The 18,436-nt window shown below is 43.1% G+C and overlaps 1 protein-coding gene and 1 non-coding gene across 2 annotated transcripts in view; both read right to left on the bottom strand.

Annotated features, from left to right (window-relative positions):
• The window catches only part of LOC126253274 (serine/threonine-protein phosphatase rdgC), a 1,933,713-nt gene that overhangs the window by 744,403 nt on the left and 1,170,874 nt on the right, over positions 1-18,436 (bottom strand). The gene's annotated exons all lie outside the window — the stretch shown is intronic.
• Positions 9,740-9,812, bottom strand: Trnaa-cgc (transfer RNA alanine (anticodon CGC)). The gene has a single exon. It is a non-coding gene; the product is annotated as a tRNA-Ala (tRNA).

The following is an 18,436-nucleotide window of genomic DNA, read 5'->3' as shown; positions in this document are numbered from 1 at the left end:
CGCAGCGATTCGTCTCCAAAAGGTGTTTTTTTTTGTCGGATGATCACATTAGTGTGACATTACAGTGTATTTGTAGGGCTATATAATGATTCTCGTACATTTACCACGTAATAGTAAAATTTTGTTCTTGTAAACAGACATGGAATCAACAATTGGACAGAATTTGAAGAGATTGAAACCAGCTTTAAAAACAATCGAAAACTGTTCCTGCAAAGAAAAAAAAGTAACTTCATATCCAAAAAAAAAAAAAAAAAGACGTATCAAACGACTCTACTCACGTAGATATTCAGAGTAACACAGTTTTTGCAGTCGCAAGGAAAGCCTTTCGTTACGTATAAAAGGAAATGTTTCTTTCACCTTGCATCCGACGGCAGAGCAAGACTTTTGTAATAGAAAATTCTCTCCGTATAGCTCGCGAAAGCTCTCCTCAAACACGACTGCCTCTTTCTTTTCATTCTGCTTTTTTCTTCGGTTACAGTTTCTCCTACATTCTGTGCGCGAATTCCGCTACGCCCTGAGAGGAATATATGCCTTCACATTTCGTCACAGCATCTGCTCTGCTCGCAAAACTGGACAGCTACCACAGAAGGCGTGGGTATTGATCTCATAACTCGAGGCAACAGAGTGGTAACTGTGACAGAAAGGGTCAAACAGAAGGCGTTCCCTTAGACCAGAAAAATGCAATATCTCTCTCACCGCCGTGGAAGTCAGTCGGCCTGATGAGCGATATTTATAATATTGTAACATAATGAGTTAATTACTTTGAATAATTTACTGTGTTTTACTTGATTGCCCGGCTATTCCCGGTAATATATTTACCTCTACTTCACATAAGACTGGAAACGAAAAGGAAGGAATTAGAATTAATCTACTGATTTGCAGCCCCATCTTACAGACATATATTAGCAATAGGATTTTCGCTCGGGAAGATTTAACAGCTCTTTTTCCCTGCGAGCTATTCGAGAGTGGAACGGTCCTGAAATAGTCTGAAAGTGGTCCCACGAACCGTCTGCTAAATACTTAGGTGTGAATTAGAGTGATGATGTAGATATAGATACATGCTTTTAGTCTGAGAATAAACTTAATTCATTTAGGCTGGCCGGGGTGGCCGAGCGGTCCTAGGCGCTACAGTCTGGAACCGCGAGACCGCTACGGTCGCAGGTTCGAATCCTGCCTCGGGCATGGATGTGTGTGCTGTCCTTAGGTTAGTTGGGTTTAAGTAGTCCTAAGTTATAGGGGACTGATGACCTTAGAAGTTGAGTCCCATAGTGCTCAGAGCCATTTGAACCATTTACTTCATTTACACGTATTTAAAGTATAAAGACAGTGTGCAAAACATGAAGAAAAATCTTATACAGATTAATTAAAATCTTAATCTTCTCTACATATAAAAGGAAGCATTTTTACAGCTAAATCTTTGAAAACTGGTGTTTGATTTCTAGGTCACGGATTAAAAAATACGTGTTGCACTGTTTTTGGAAATTCAACTCCTAAGGGGATGAAATAGGGTCGGACTGATTCACTGACTCATCATCTCCGAGCCCATATCGCTAAGGATAGAAACTTGAAGTTTGGGGTATATAGTGCAGGTATCGTTCAGAAAAGGATTGTCCGAAATTCCGTTCCTACGGGGGTGAAATTGGGGATGAAAGGCTTTTAGAAAGTATGTCACTGTTAGGGGAATTTTAAAGCTCGAACTACGGGAACTGGTATTTGGTTCCTCAGTCAGAAAATAAAATAATACGTGCATCAGCATTTTTGGGAATTCAGCCAGTGAGCGGGTAAAACACTGGGTGAAAGTTTTTTTTTTTTAAATAAATAATTATTAAAGGATTTTTAACGCTACATCTATGATAATTCGTACGAGGTGCATTCAAGTTCTAAGGCCTCCGATTTTTTTTCACTGGACTGGAAAGAGATAGAAACATGCGCATTGTTTTAAAATGAGGCCGCGTTCATTGTCAATAAGTCCCAGAGATGGCAGCACCGTATGGCAGATGGAATTTTACCGCCAGCGGCGAGAATGAGAACTGTTTTAAATACTTAAAATGGAGACGTTTTCCTTACTTGAACAGCGTGCAATCATTCGTTTTCTGAATTTGCGTGGTGTGAAACCAATTGAAATTCATCGACAGTTGAAGGAGACATGTGGTGATGGAGTTATGGATGTGTCGAAAGTGCGTTCGTGGGTGTGACAGTTTAATGAAGGCAGAACATCGTGTGACAACAAACCGAAACAACCTCGGGCTCCCACAAGCCGGTCTGACGACATGATCGAGAAAGTGGAAAGAATTGTTTTGGGGCATCGCCGAATGACTGTTGAACAGATCGCCTCCAGAGTTGGCATTTCTGTGGGTTCTGTGCACACAATCCTGCATGACGACCTGAAAATACGAATAGTGTCATCCAGGTGGGTGCCACAAATGCTGACGGACGACCACATAGCTGCCCGTGTGGCATGTTGCCAAGCAATGTTGACGCGCAACGACAGCATGAATGGGACTTTCTATTCGTCGGTTGTGACAATGGATGAGACGTGGATGCCATTTTTTAATCCAGAAACAAAGCGCCAGTCAGCTCAATGGAAGCACACAGATTCACCGCCACCAAAAACATTTCGGGTAACTGCCAGTGCTGAAAAAATGATGGTGTCCATGTTCTGGGACAACGAGGGCGTAATCCTTACCCATTGCGTTCCAAAGGACACTACGGTAACAGGTGCATCCTACGAAAATGTTTTTAAGAACAAATTCCTTCCTGCACTGCAACAAAAACGTCCGGGAAGGGCTGCGCGTGTGCTGTTTCACCAAGACAACGCACCCACACATCGAGCTAACGTTACGCAACAGTTTCTTCGTGATAACAACTCTGAAGTGATTCCTCATGCTCCCTACTCACCTGACCTGGCTCCTAGTGACTTTTGGCTTTTTCTAACAATGAAAGACACTCTCCGTGGCCGCACGTTCACCAGCCGTGCTGCTATTGCCTCAGCGATTTTCCAGTGGTCAAAACAGACTCCTAAAGAAGACTTCGCCGCTGCCATGGAATCATGGCGTCAGCGTTGTGAAAAATGTGTACGTCTGCAGGGCGATTACGTCGAGAAGTAACGCCAGTTTCATCGATTTCGGGTGAGTAGTTATTTAGAAAAAAAATCGGAGGCCTTAGAACTTGAATGCACCTCGTATTTGACTGATCGGTTAGAAATTTAAAAAAAATACACGTTTCAGTGCTTCTGGAAATTGAACCTCTAAGGGAATGCAATAGGGGATGAGAATTTGTAACAAAATATTTCGCTACATTAAGAAAATTTAAGCTAAATTTATAAAAATTGGTATTTCCCTTCTCGATTAGATATAAAGAAATATTTGTTAGGGCTTGAAATTTGCTATTTAAATTATCTCCACAAGAACTTTGGACCCCAGCTACCAGAACCGCTTTTTGCTCAAAAGTACTTTGGGAAAAGACGATGATTATGTGCCCCTAAATAGCGTGGGAAGCTTAGACGGTGTCGCAGCTGGTGAGCAACACAAAAATTCGATTAAATCCAAAAAAATCTTTGTGGGCCATACAGTGTTCTCGAGCGAAGAAACGGGCGTTAAGCAAGTCTTAATATAACACAGACCACACTCTTAGTGGTGGTAGCGGTGTCCACCTCCATATACGTACATTTCCTCCTATATCCGAAGGTATCCATGTTCTTAATTAGGGTTGAAATTTGTCCAGGTGTTTCAGAGGCGTATCTGTATGCCACTCTCTTCCTTTCTGTACTCTCGTCCCTACACCTAAAAGTGTGAATTTGCTCCAAGCGTTGCAGAGCTTCCTACTGGGAAGATACAGCTAATTGGGTTGGGTAATATTTTTTTCTTGTTCGTTTCCCTTTGCGTCCATTACTCTGTATATACAGCTTAGATAATTTATAATATTGTTTTGCTTTGATTTATAATACATACTGTAACTATTTTTTGCTGTATTGATAGTGTCACGTGAATCCTTTTTTAACTGAATATGCAAAAATGTCAACGCATGATTTTCTTTGCAATGCTTTTGTACAGTGCATCATGTGGCACTGTTATACGAACTTTGATGCGAGAGCAATACCGATAGTGGCAGTCGGATAATGACAGATATTTGTGTGCAGTGTAGTGCTGTGGGCGAGCGGGTGTTGTGTAGTCGTGCTAAACATAAACAGATCAAAATTTATGGGTGTTTCTTCTTTCTCGTCACGTTTTAAATTCAGTTTCGACGTGGATGTTACCAAACAAAATGTTACACTATGTGAATACTGAGTGCCTCGTATAGTACTCTAAACAGCAGTGACAATATACACGCGAATGGACAGCGATTGCCGTTAGAACAGAACTGTTTTGCAGCTAACCGAACTGTGCAAAATAATGTACTTTGAAAAATACCTGTTTCGTTTGCAACTTAATGAATTACCGCGCTCGTCAAAACATTAACAGTCTTCGTGCAGACTTTTAAACTGTTTGTGACCTGTGGTATTGTTTTTGCCGGGACGATGAATTCTCGATGGTGGCCTCTATGTAAAAAAAATAGTGGACGGACTGTGATTTCGGGATCGCGAGTCAAAGTTAATATTATACTGTTTTAAAACTGTGTACGGGACATAGATAACGGATCGCGTGTGCAAGAGGCGTTGTTGTCGCGAACATACGAAAGTGGACCTACACTACAACAGTTACGTCCAACTTGCTTGTGACAAAAGGAATGCTGCTGAGGATTACCTTATCCTCAAGAGAACCATACACTAAGCAGGAGGATGAATGTGTGCATGGCATTTTAATTACTCATGGAGCTACAATTACTCCATCGCCAACATCAACAAGCTGCCACTGACTTCACAACGCAACGTCTACAAAAAGATATGCCATGCGGTCTCCTCCCGTGAAGACATAAAGCATTTCATGAAGTGTCAAATGTAATTTCTTTTTCTTTGATAATGAATTTTTCTTAATATTTGATTTCCTTAAATAACTGTAATTTCTGTAAAATGAAATCACAGTCGGTGTTTACATTCTTAAGTACACCCTTAACCGTAGTTACTACTGTTTGCCTTCTCTGTCTTATCATTTATTTTATTGCAGTTGTTATTGCATATGTTTTACGTATTCTTTTGGAAGCGTGTGTTTTTAGGAATGTGAGCAGTGTTTTCACCAGGCGTATTTACGTGTTTTGTTGGGATATGTGATATCACGAGTAAGTTGTGATGTCCGCTTTTATATCATGAGCCGACCGTCACATTTAGGTGGCTCGTTCCCTATTGATGCAAGGCAAGGTGTAGGTGGGAATTTGGAATCGAATAGGTGTCACCTTTGTAAACTGCATTTACATTCAATAAGATGTCATATTATGGCATTATGGCATACTGATGACCAGGTACGAGTTTATTTGGCTCTTACAGCTCTAACTTAACAAAATTACAGCCATTTCCTTAATTATTTATGAATTTATTTGCGGAATATTTCGAGTTTTATGATCTTTTGGTGTTTGTTACCAAACTATGCAGCGGTTACTTTCTTTAATTTTGGAAGCAAGACGGGTTGTTTTATGTTTAAATAGTGAAAATTCATGGTCAAAATGGTGCAAAGTAGATCTCTGAGAAGCTTTTCCGTCACACTACCGTGACTTCGCTCCTACGGGTTAAACCTCATCAGGCTGCGACGTAACTGTCCAGAGACACCAATACCCCATCACTACCGTATCTCATCCATTGCAAGAGATGTCTCTGTCTGACAGTATTTTCTTTCCTGTTACCAACTCGCGCACATAAGAAGTCTGATTGTAATTGTTCTGTGCGTTTCATAGATCTGCTTACTTGTCAGGACTTTCACACCCTCACTATCGCAGAATATTTACCTTGGTAGTAAGGCACATAAACAAAAGGTTTGATTGATATTTCTACTTCCTTTCCAGGGCCATGCTTACATGTCACAATGTTTGCTGTCGGAGAGGCTGCCCCGTAACAGGTGTTGGCCGTTACAACTTGGACGCTGTTTTGCATCAACGGAGGACATATCGGGACACCGTCTACTAATCCGCTAAATTTATCAGTATAGTTGGTTGCAGCCAGTTTATTCCTCATATTTAAAAGTATACTCACATGAACCATGAACGTTGTCGAGGTGGGGTGGACTGAGTGCCTCAACGTGACTGCTGGCCTTACATGTAGGACAACCGCATCGGAGAGGTAACTGCAGGGATGCCAAAGACAAGATGTCGTTCCTCAACAGGGACAACAGCTTTTTCAGTAGCTGCGGGGCAAACAGTCTGGATAATTTTCTTGTCTGGCCTTCTAATGTTAGCCAACATGACCTTGCTGTGCTGGTACTGTGAAAGGCTGAAAGCAAGGGGCAACAACAGCAGTTATTTTTACCGAGGCATGCAGCCCCTTCTGTACTGTTTAAAAGATACCACGTCCTCTTGAGTAAAACATTCCGGAGGTAAAATAGCCCCCAATTCGAATCACCGGGCAGGGTCTACAAATGAGGATGTAGTCGTCAGAAAAAAAACAACTGGCGTTATGTGGATCTGAGAGTTGAACGTTGGATCCGTTAATCGGGTAGGGAGGTTATAGAATTTGAAAAGGGGAATGTACAGGCAGAAGTCACATATAATTGGAATTAATGAAGTTCCGTGGGCCGATGACATGGATTTCTGGTCAGGTGAGTGGAAGGTTATAAATAAAAAACCAACTGATGTAATGTAGGCGTAGGTCCAATAATAAAAAAGAACAAGAATGTGATTAAACTATCACGAACAGTGTAGTGAGCGAATGAGCGTAGGACAAAGCCAAAATTCACCACAGTGGTGCAGGTTGATATACCAAGTAGCTACCCAACTGATGAAGTGATTGGAAGAATGTATGATGAGATACATGAAATTATTCAGCTAGTTAAGGGAGACAAAAATATAATTGTGATTCGGGGTTGGGGGACTAGAATCGATAGTAAGAAAAGGAAGAGCAGAAAAATAATAGGAGAAGATGGACTAGAGGAAAGGAATGAGAGAGGAAGGAGCTTGGCATAAATTTGCTCCGAGGATAATTTAAACAGTCGTAACGATTTGAGAATAACATAAGGAAGCTGTATACGTGGAGGAGACCTAGAAACAAAGGAAGATTGCAGATTGACTACATAGGCAAAAATTTCAACGAGATTTGAAACTGTAAAACGTTAACAGCTCTGACCTAGCTTTATTGCTAATGAACTGTAAGTTAAAACTGAATAAATTTCAAAAAAGTGGGAAATTAAGGAGTTGGGATCTGGATACGTTGAAAGAACCAAAGGATATTGAGAATTCCAGAGAGAATTTTATACAACGTTTGGCAAAATGGGGAAGAGAATAAGTAGAAGACGAATTGGTAGTTTTGAGACACGAATTAGCAAAGGCAGAAGGAGATCGTATAGGTGAAAAGACGTAGTCTAGTAGAAATCCTTGTATATTATGTGGAGCTATTGAATGTAATTAACGGAAGGAGAAAAAATAATAATGCAGAGTTAGTACAGAAGACTAAAAATGAGGCTGGCAAAAAATGCTAAGTAGGTGACCAAGAATAGCTACAGAACTCATGAAAACCTGTAGGAACAGGTATAAGTAGGATAAAGATAAGCACCACCTACACAAGAGACCTTGAAATAAAAGACAAACAACTGTATGAATAACAAGGACTCTGAAAAAGAATCTTTGAGATGGAAGGACTATAACGAGGGGCTCTACCAAGGAAATTAAACTGAAGACAGTGTTATAGGAAGGGAAGAGAAAGTAGCTGAAGATAAGATGGAAGAATAGTAATGCGATAATAACTTGACAGAGCACTCAACGTTCTAGGTCGAAACAGGGTCACTGGACTAGGCGACATTCTCTTAGAATTACTGAAATCCTTGGGAAACCATCCATAACGTAACTGTTACATGTGGTGTGCAAGGTGTATGAGACAGGCTTAATTATTTGCGTAACAATGTAAAAACTGATATTAACTGACCTTACGGACGATAAGTTTGGGTTACAGAGAAATCTAGGTCCACTCGAGGAAATACTGACCCTCCGAATTACCTTAGAACCTTAGAGAAGATTGGATAAATAGTATCAGACTTCCGTTCACAACCTTTGTATATTTAGACAAATCTTTTCACAGTGGTGACTGGAACACTCTCTTCTAAATCCTCATGATAGCAGGGATAAAATACAAGTACCGAAATTTTAAACACAGATTGAACAGAAACCAGAATGCAGTTATAAATGTCGACGAGTACGTTAGGGAAGCCATAGTTGAGAAGGGAGTGAGGCAGTGTTGTAGCCTATGCCGGACAACATTCACCATGTACATTGAACAAGCAGTAAAGGTCACCAAAGAAAAATCTCGAGAAGGAATTTTAGGTCAGGGAGAAGATATAAACTATGAGGTTTTACCGATAATATTGTGATTCTCTCAGAGTCAGCAGAAGTCTTTTAAGAGCAGTTGAACAGAATGGATAGTGTCTCGAAAGGAGGATATGAGATGAGCATCGACAAAAGTAAAAGAAGTGTAATGGAACGTAGTCGAATTAAATCAAGCGGTACTGAGGGAGATCGGAAATGAGATACTAAAAGTAGTGCAAGAGTTCTGCAATTTTGGTAGTTGAAAACAGTGTCGCAGAAGTGGAGAGGATATGAAATGCAGTCTGGCTAGAGCACCGAAAGCGTTACTGACATAGAAGAATTTGTTAACATCAAAGATAACGATGTTTTAGGAAGTGAAGAATGTAGCCTCGCACGGAAGTTAAATGTGGATGATAACAGACTCACACAAGAATAGAACAGAATATTGTGAAATATATTGCTGTAGAAGAATGCTCAAGGCTACATCTGCAGATCGCATACGTAACGAACGTACGGTTTGAGGGATTCTTATACAGTTATTCCTGAAAAATAGTGGTATGTTCAGGTAAAGATGATGGAAATGGATAGCAATCGCGACCCTTTTCTCCAAAATAGGTGATAAACATCCAAAGTAGTGTGATCTGGTAACTGGTGGACCGGGGAGACGCGATGCTTCATCCTCGTGCTCACAAAACCTCTTGGACGATGTGAACTGTGTGGAAAGAGGCAGTGTCGTCTTGGAAGGCAGCATCATCGTTGGAGGTAAGCGTTGTTCTATGGGATGTACGTGATCCACCAGAAGGACCACATAATCCTTGATAGTAATGCGACCTTTCAGGGTGACCACAAGGCCCAAATAATCACCGAACCCCCTCCATTTCTCACTCTTGGGACGTAAACTCAACCAGAAGTTGGAAACAGTGTGGAACAAGACTTATCAGACGAAATTACTTTCCTCCATAGGTCAGGTTTTACGGCTTCGGTACCTTGTTCACGTGTTACGCCCATTTGTGTCTCTATTGTGTGGTTCTGGAATACAAGCTCGCCGCCCAATTCTATGCTTATGCGGCTCCCTTTGTGTTGTTTTGGTATTCACAGGGTTCACGAGTGCGAAATTAGATTGCACAGTGATTTTTGCAGCTGTTGCCCTCTTATTTTATCTCACAATACTCTTTAATGTCCGTCTGGAGGAGGAAGAGGAGATTAGTGTTTAACGTCCCGTCGACAACGAGGTCATTAGAGACGGAGCGCAAGCTCGGGTGAGAGAAGGATGGGGACGGAAATCGGCCGTGCCCTTTCAAAGGAACCATCCCGGCATTTGCCTGAAGCGATTTAGGGAAATCACGGAAAACCTAAATCAGGATGGCTGGAGACGGGATTGAACCGTCGTCCTCCCGAATGCGAGTCCAGTGTGCTAACCACTGCGCCACCTCGCCCGGTTATGAATGTCCGTCTGTCGTTGTGACTTAGCGGAAGATGTTTTCTCGCTTTCCCTGTATGCGGTATAAATCTCCGATACGACGCGTCCTTCCTGTCGGAGTTCGAGTCATACTTCGGGCATGGGCGTGTGTTGTCCTTTCAGTAAGTTAGTTTAAGTTAGATTAAGTAGTGTATATGCCTAGGGGCCGATGACCTCACCAGTTTGGTCCCATAGGAGCTTACCACAAATTTCCAATTTCCAATAAGACGCGCCTTGAAACATCAAATTCTTCGACCAACTTGTTACGGAAGCAGCCCACCATAAGGCCACCAACAATTTACCCACGTTCGAATTCACATGGCTTCGACATACATTGAGGTGTCAAAAATATGGGGATGCCTCCTGTTGTGACTGACAATTCGCAATTTTTCACAAACCCAACTTTCATTGATGTACGTTCACAAGGTTGATGGCTGACCAACAAACGAAAGGTAACAATAACGATGCCAGAAAAAAGTCCCCTAATTGACAAACGAAAGGTAACAATAACGATGCCAGAAAAAAGTCCCCTAATTGAGGTAAACAAAAGTTCACTTCTAATTTTCCACAAAAGGTTCGTGGTAACACACATACACGCTAGTAACAGTCCAATTCAGAGACGAAGACGTACTCTTCAGCGGTCGAAGTACACGAGGTCGGCGTCCGGAGTGAACTGAACTTTGGGGCTGGTTCTAGCCCCTAAATAGCTCTCTCCAGCCAATCAGGTTTTGGCGTAATGATACTTCCTGCAGCCCGTGGCTCGAGATCCCCCGGCAGGAGGTACTGCTCGGAATGTCTGTTTCCATTATCTTGTATGTAAATAGCTGGTGTCTACCATGGCACTTTTGGTACGCCTTGGACATAGACAACCTCGTCCTCTGTGGTGTACTATGGGTTGCCGGCTCTCAGGGGCTACCTTGGCTCCGGCATAACACCTCATCATATCATGTCGGGTCTCCTTTTGCCCGGCGTAGTACAGAAGCTCGATGTGTCATGGACTCAAGAAGTCGTTGAAAGTCCCGTGCAGAAATAACGAGCCATGCTGCGACTATAGCCGTCAATTGCGAAAGTGTTGTCGATGGAGGATTTAGTGCATGGACTGACCTCCCGATTACGTCCAATAAATATTGGATGGAATTCATTGTGGGTGCTCTGAGTGGCCAAATCATTAGCTCGAATTGTCCAAAATGTTCTAGAAATCATTCAGAAACAATTATAGCCAGGCGACATGGCGCATAGCCATTCATAATAATTCTACATCGACATCTACATAGATACTCTGCAAGCCACCTTACGGTTCGTGGCGCAGTGTAACCTGTACTACTACCAGTCATTTCCTTTCCTGTTCCACTCACAAACACAGTGAGCGAAAAATGACTGTCTATATGTCTCTGTATGAGCCCTAATTTCTTGTATCTTATCTTAATGGTCCTTACGCCATTGTATGTTGGCGGCAGTAGTACCGTTTGTCAGTCAGCTCCAAACGCAGGTTCTCTAAATTTTCTCAACAGTGTTTCTCTAAAAGAACGCCGCTTTCTCTCCAGGGGTTCCCATTTGAGTTCCCGAAGCATCTCCGTAATACTTTTGAGTGAATTGCTTCGATGTCTTCCTTCAGTCCGACCTGGTACGAATCCGAAACACTCGTGCAGTACTCAAGAATAAGTAGCACCAGCGTCCTACATGCAGTGTCCTTTACAGGTGAACCACTCGTCCCTAAAGTTCTCCCCAAGAAGCCGGCCTTTCGCCTTCCCTACCACAGTTCTGGCATGCTCGTTCCACCTCACATCGCTTTGCAACGTTACGCCTAGATATTTAAACGATATGACAGTGTCAACCAGGATGCTAAACATTGTAGCCGAACATTACAGGTTTGATCTTCTTACACATCCGCATTAACTTATATTTTTCCACATTTAGAGCTAGCTGCCATTCATCACACCAAGTAGAAATTTTGTCTGTCATCTTGTCCTTTCCTACAGTCACTAAATTTCGACACCATACCGTACATCACAGCATCATCGTCAAACAATCGCAGATAGCAGCCCACCCTCTCCGCCAAATCATTTACGTATGTAGAGAATAACAGTGGTCCTATCACGCCCTCCTGGGTGACACCTAACGATACCCTTGTCTCTGACGAACCATCGCCGTCGAAAATAATACACTCGGTTCTATTATTTAAATAGCCTTCGAGCCACTAACATATCTGTGAACTTATTCCATATGTTCGTACTTTCGTTAACAGCCTGCAATGAGGCACCGTGTCAAATGCCTTCCGGAAATCTAGTAATATGGACTCTGCCTCCAGCCCTTCATCCGTATTTCTCAGTAGACCATGTGAGAAAAGGGCTAGCTCATTTTCGCATGAGTGATGCTTTCTAAAACCATGCTGATTCGTGGACATAAGCCTCTCAGTCTCGCGAAAGTTTATTACGAGGCCTGTTCAGAAAGTAAGCTCCGATTGATTGCCAAATTGAAACCACAGTGAACATCGGAAATGTTTTACTTGTAACAATTAGCTACACCTTTCAGCTACTTCTCTACGTAGTCGCCGTTCTGACTTAGACTTTTGTCATAGCGTTGTACCAACTTTTCAATAGCCTCATCATAGAAGGCAGCCGCCAGTGCTTTCCGCCAATTCTCCACGCTGGCCTACACCTCGTTGTCTGTGTCAAAATGTTGTCTTCAAAGACAGCGGTTCATGTGACCAGAGATGAAACTCAGGGGGAGACAATTGCGGACTGTATTGTGGGTAATCTCACATTTCCATTTGAAAACGATGCAGGAGCATCTTCATTGCCCCTGCAGAATGCGGCTGAGAATTGTCTTGAAGAAGAAACAGCACGACAGTTATGTAATGTTAGTTGCATAGCTTCAGGCGAAATTTCTCACCAGGCCCTCGTACTTGGCGGCAGACACTATTTTCTAGACATCTTTACGCACTCACTGCGAGCTCAGAAATGAGAAGAGCGACGTGATGCTAACTGGGGTTATACTAGAGACACTACCCAACACATCTGTGCAAAGCTTTATCGGATTTTCATAGTCGTTTCCATTTCGCGACCGATCGGAGCTTACTTTCTGAACGCCCCTCGTATATTCGAACTGAGAGTACGTTCAAGAATTCTGCAGCAAACAGAAGTTAGGGGTATTGATTAGTAACTTTTCGGGTTCGTTCTTTTACCATTCTTGTATATTGTAGTTATCTGTGCTTTCTTCTAGTCGCTTGGGACTTCGTGCTGGGCGAGAGATTCAGATAAACGCAAACTAGTTGAGGGGACAATGTCGTAGAATACTCTTTGTAAAGTCCATCTGGTGTTGGTGATTTATTTGCTTCCAAATCTTTCAGTTGTTTCTCTAAGCCAGGTATGCGTATTAGTATGTCGTCCATACGAGAGTCTGTCCGATGGTCCAATAACGGTATGGTCGTACGATTCTCCTGTATGAACGATTCACTGAAAATGAAATTTAAAACTTAGGCTTTTGGTTTGCTATTTGCAACTGCCACACCAGACTGGTCAGCAAGGGGCTGAATGGAGGCCGTAGACCCGCTTAGCAATTTTACGTAAGACTAGAATTTTCTCAGGTTATCTGCCAGATCTTTTGATAAGGTGTGACAGTGGTAGTTGTTGTATGCTTGGCCGGACGGCGTGGCCGATCGGTTCTAAGGGGACGGATGATCTCGGATGTTAAGACCCATAGTGCTCAGACCCATTTGAACCTTTTTTTTTTTTTTTGTAGCATGATTCGCGCATAGATCTCTTCACAGACGCACAAATATAACTTCGCTTGTCGATATTTGTGCGTTCCGCTTGAAACCGGGAGTGCAACAGCCTCTGCTTCCTCAGCATGCGCAGAATTTCGATATTAAACCAGGGTGGGTCTTTTCCATCCTTATCCACTTTCTAGACACACAACTCACCTGTCCACGACTTACAATCTGCTTAAACTTTGCCCATAATTCCTCTAAATCCATCTTACCGGAAGTAAGTGATGCCAGTTCACTGTCTAAGTGAGATACTAATAACTGTTTATCTGCCCTATCTAGCAGAAACACTCTCCAAGACTTCTTGGCTGTTTTGTTAACTTTCATAACCATAGTTGCTGATCCCCCTTTCTATACCGATACTGTCGATGAGATCCGATCTGTATGTAATTGCATTAGCTAAGATTTTTCCATTGCATGTAGGCTACCGAGCTAGCTGCTCAAGACAGTTTTCAGAAAAAGTATTCAACAATATTTCGCCAGACCTGATGTCTGTGCATCGCAATGAATACGTAGACATCCCAGTTTATACTCGACAGGTCATCGCCTCCAAGTAATACTGGATGGTCTGCGTATTTACGCACTATTGAACGTAGATTTTCTTTGAATGACTCTATAACTGTCACAGTAGAATCGGGTAGTCGTTGTTTGGGAACATGAAGTCCATGAATGGCTGCAAAATATTGCCAAGTAGCCGAACATAACCGTTTGCAGTCAATGACCAGTTAAGCTAAACCAGAGGATCCGGTCCGTTCCGTGTAAACACAGTCTTCAAGATTACGGAGCCGCCTCCAGCGTGCACAGTGCCTTATGGACAATTTGGATTCATAGCTTAATGGAGTCTGCGCCACAATCGAAGCCTACCATCAGCTCTTACCAACTGAAATAGCGACTCATCTGACAAAGCCACGGTATTCCAATCGTACAGGATTCAACCGAAATGGTCACGAGCCCAGGAGAGGCTCTGCAGGCGATGTCTTGCTCTCAGCAGGGGCACTCGCGTCAGTCTCATGCTGCCATAGCCCACTAATGCCAAATTTCACTTCACTGTCCTAACGGATACGCCCCTTCTTGATGTCTGTGGCTATTTCACGCAGTGTTGCTTGTCGGTTAGCACTGACAACTCTAATAAAACGCCGCTGCTCCCGGTCGTTAAGTGAAGCCACCGACCACTGCGTTATCTGTGGTCAGAAGTAATGCCTGAAATTCGGTATTCTCGGCAAACACAACACTGTGGATCTCGGAATACTGCATTTCCAAACGGTTTCCGAAATTCAGTTTCCCTTGCGCCTAGCTCCAACTACCATTCCGCGTGTAAAGTCTATTAATTCCCACTTCGTGTGGCCACAATCCCGTCGGAAACCTTTTCAAATGAATCACCTGAATATAAATTACAGCTCCGCCAATGCACTGTCCCTTTATACCTTGTGTAAGAGGTACTATTACCATCTGTATATGTGCATATGGCTATCCAGTGTGTGGTTTCAACGATGCCACGGCATAGTTTCAAAGGTTGGCACTACCACGAGACACCGACGACAGCGCCCTCTAGCTGGTGCTGTGCAGCTCTACGAGCATCGCCACAGATTCAGCCCATTTCATCAGGTGCAGGCAGCCAGGACTCTTCGCTCCAACTTCGCACCACCTTGCAAGTTATGTAATATGTTTGCATATGTTATCCGCTAGTAAAGGTGCCTAAACTGTATGTGCCGTACCGAGAGATTAGTGACTTTTCCTGTTCCTGTTCCTTACCCACGCGCCGCCTCCCAGGCGGGATACAAAACAATGACTTCGGGGTCACCTAAGTGCACAGACTACTGTTCTGTGTACGACTGACAATTGCAGCGTTTTGAGGACATGGCACGCTTGCCGTTCGTGGTCATACGCAAGACGGTATCCTGCAGGCTTGGCTATAACCTGCATTTACGTTCAAGCATGCAATTCTCGCTATGTTTCCATATTTCTGCTGAGCGCCTGTACATTTTGTATACTTCCAATCTTCCCCCTAACTTACACTCATTTTCCTCTTTATTTTCACTGAGTGGAACAAGAAGTGTATGAAACTACGCTAGTGCACTGCATATCCTACGCCGTTCTCCGGTTCCCCGGTGGTTTGCCGATAACCACTTTAGACATGTTTTAGTATTCTGCAAAGTGATAAGCAAAGTAATTGCCTGAGTACCGGTGCCCTTACAGCTCCTGCCCTACATCTGTCCACGAACTTTCCCTTAACTGCAGTCAGACACCCATAAATGCCGCGCCACATCGCATGCGGTTTCTTCTTCCACCTGCTGTCCCCTCTCTAAATTCGCTCCGTCCGCAGAGGCAGGTGGCCCGTCCGCCCATCCATCGCACTTTGCCATTCAGCCAGGGAGCCGCTCAGGCGAACCTGGTTTGTTACTCTAATTTCACCCACTGCTTCAGCCTCTGCACCGGCAGCCTTCCGAAAACGTTATTACGCGACGGAAACGGCGGCGCTGCGACAGAATTTCCCGCCCCACGCTCCTCTCCATTTATTCGGCCCCATTTCTGTCGCTGGCAGCTGGATTGCGCCCATCTCGACAGGAACGGGTGACATTGTCCGGAAGCGCAGAAAGGAGTGTCGTAACCGCAGGCTCCTAACCGGCAGATTGTGGTAAAGCCATTTAAGTGCTCATCTCATCATTGCTGCGGCCAAGTACTGTGAAATGGCTACACAGGTGATAGAGCGTTTTCTGTCCCTGCCACTGTATTTACACATTTGTCGATCATATCAAATTACATATCTCCCTACCTTGTATCCAACAGCACAAGGTACAGATATGTGTATAAATGGCGTATCATAATTATCATGATAGAGAACACAGACACGGATTAAAGAACAAGGTAAGAAAGGCAAAAATGTCCACTAAACTTCTGTACGAAAGTCAGCCATTTGTGATATAAATGAGAATGTGTCGTTACGAGATGTTGTGCTCTGCTTATCGAAAATAATTGCTTAATCCACATATAGGAGCTGTTTCTCCAGCGCTTTCTCTGAGAATGCTGTATCCTTACGAAAATACGAGACACAGCCTACATAGAAGAGTACCAAGCTGCCTGTTATATCAGGATCAACGAAGTTAAGCTGCATAGGTGGCACCAATGACAAGGACTATGCTATGCAGCCGAATTACGTCACATAAACAGTTCACAAGTGTATATCCATCTACATCTACATACATACTCCGCAATCCACCATACCGTGCGTGGCGGAGGGTACCTCGTACCACAACTAGCATATTCTCTCCCTGTTCCACTCCGAAACACAACGAGGGAAAAATGACTGCCTATATGCATCTGTACGAGCCCTAATCTCTCTTATCTTATCTTTGTGGTCTTTCCGCGAAATGTAAGTTGGTGGCAGTAAAATTGTACTGCAGTCAGCCTCAAATGCTGGTTCTCTAAATTTCCTCAGTAGCGATTCACGAAAAGAACGCCTCCTTTCCTCCAGAGACTCCCACCCGAGTTCCTGAAGCATTTCCATAACACTCGCGTGATGATCAAACCTACCAGTAACAAAACTACCAGCCCGTCTCTGAATTGCTTCTATGTCCACCCTCAATCCTACCTGATAGGGATCCCAAACGCTCGAGCGGTACTCTAGAATAGGTCGTATTAGTATATTATAAGTGGTTGTAACGCCGGAAATGCATATCCTCCTATTTCCATCTAGTGTACTATAATTTTTTTTCCTTGTTTTATTACCTCAAGATATGACATTTCTCTGTCTTTATATATTGTAATTGTTTTACTATTTGTATACATATATATATATATATGTCGATGTATAATTGGGTGTTTTGTAAATATTATTTGTATTTTTACGCTGGGTCTTGCCTAGGCAAAACTATGCTATCGAACGAATACATCGATTGGTCGTGTGGAGTACCAAAAGTGTTTAGGATCTTTGATAGTGTGAACTCTGCCGCGTGGAGCGCGGTCAGAGCAGAGAGTCTGGCTGGGGTAGTGCAGTGGAGCAGGTGTGTTGTGTGACGCTCCCGCGAGTTGCCGCGCGTTCGGGGTTTGGCAGCTTGTAATTGCGCTCGACTTGCTATGTTAGTTTCTGACACGGTGTCGCGGACGGGAAGCATTAGCTGGCGCACATCAAGAGCCCGTTTCGCCTGGTGACAGTGTCGAGAAGAAGGCGCGCCAACATCCAGCTTCTGCAACAGCGACGGCCGACAATGAGTGACTGTCGCCACCTCCTCGACCGACGACTTCAAACCTTCAATCAACCAACAAGGAAGACTGGAAGCACGTAAAGTTTTAGAACTGTACGACAGATCTCCGCTTTTAAAATTGTTGCATCACAAAATTACAGCAACTTAGCATGAACCTTTGTTGCTCATTGTCCCAATTGCATTACCAAGCAGGGTCCCCTCCTTTTCCGGAATGAACCCGAGTGTCGTTGAAATTCAGACGCCAGCATTAAAGTAATAGCATTCGATTTCACTGCTTTAATTTCAAAGTTCAGTTAAGGTACTCATAGCTGGCTACAATATTTAGATTACACAAGAACAAATTAAGAGTGCGAGTTTTGTTAGCATATTTTAGCTTACCTGTGACTGCAGCTCAGCTTTGTACGTACTAAATTTTACTATTGTTAATTGTTCAGAATCATTTAGTTCAAGTTCAAAGTTAAATCTCTTATTTCTAAATTGCGTAGATTCAAGTAGATTGTTGAGGTAGCCCAAGACTAACCGTATTTCACTGAATTTCGATGTGCTTCATAAACAAAGCTCACTATTAATTTCAGTCACTAAATTAACTTTCAATTTTCCGGTTTTATTAGTTCTTTTGCTAAATTAAGTCAG

Source organism: Schistocerca nitens, chromosome 4 (genome assembly GCF_023898315.1).
Source record: "Schistocerca nitens isolate TAMUIC-IGC-003100 chromosome 4, iqSchNite1.1, whole genome shotgun sequence".
In the NCBI taxonomy this organism is placed as follows: Eukaryota; Metazoa; Arthropoda; class Insecta; order Orthoptera; family Acrididae; genus Schistocerca; species Schistocerca nitens.
The sequence above is the reverse complement of the archived record's forward strand: the minus strand, read 5'-3'. Positions and strand labels throughout refer to the sequence as shown.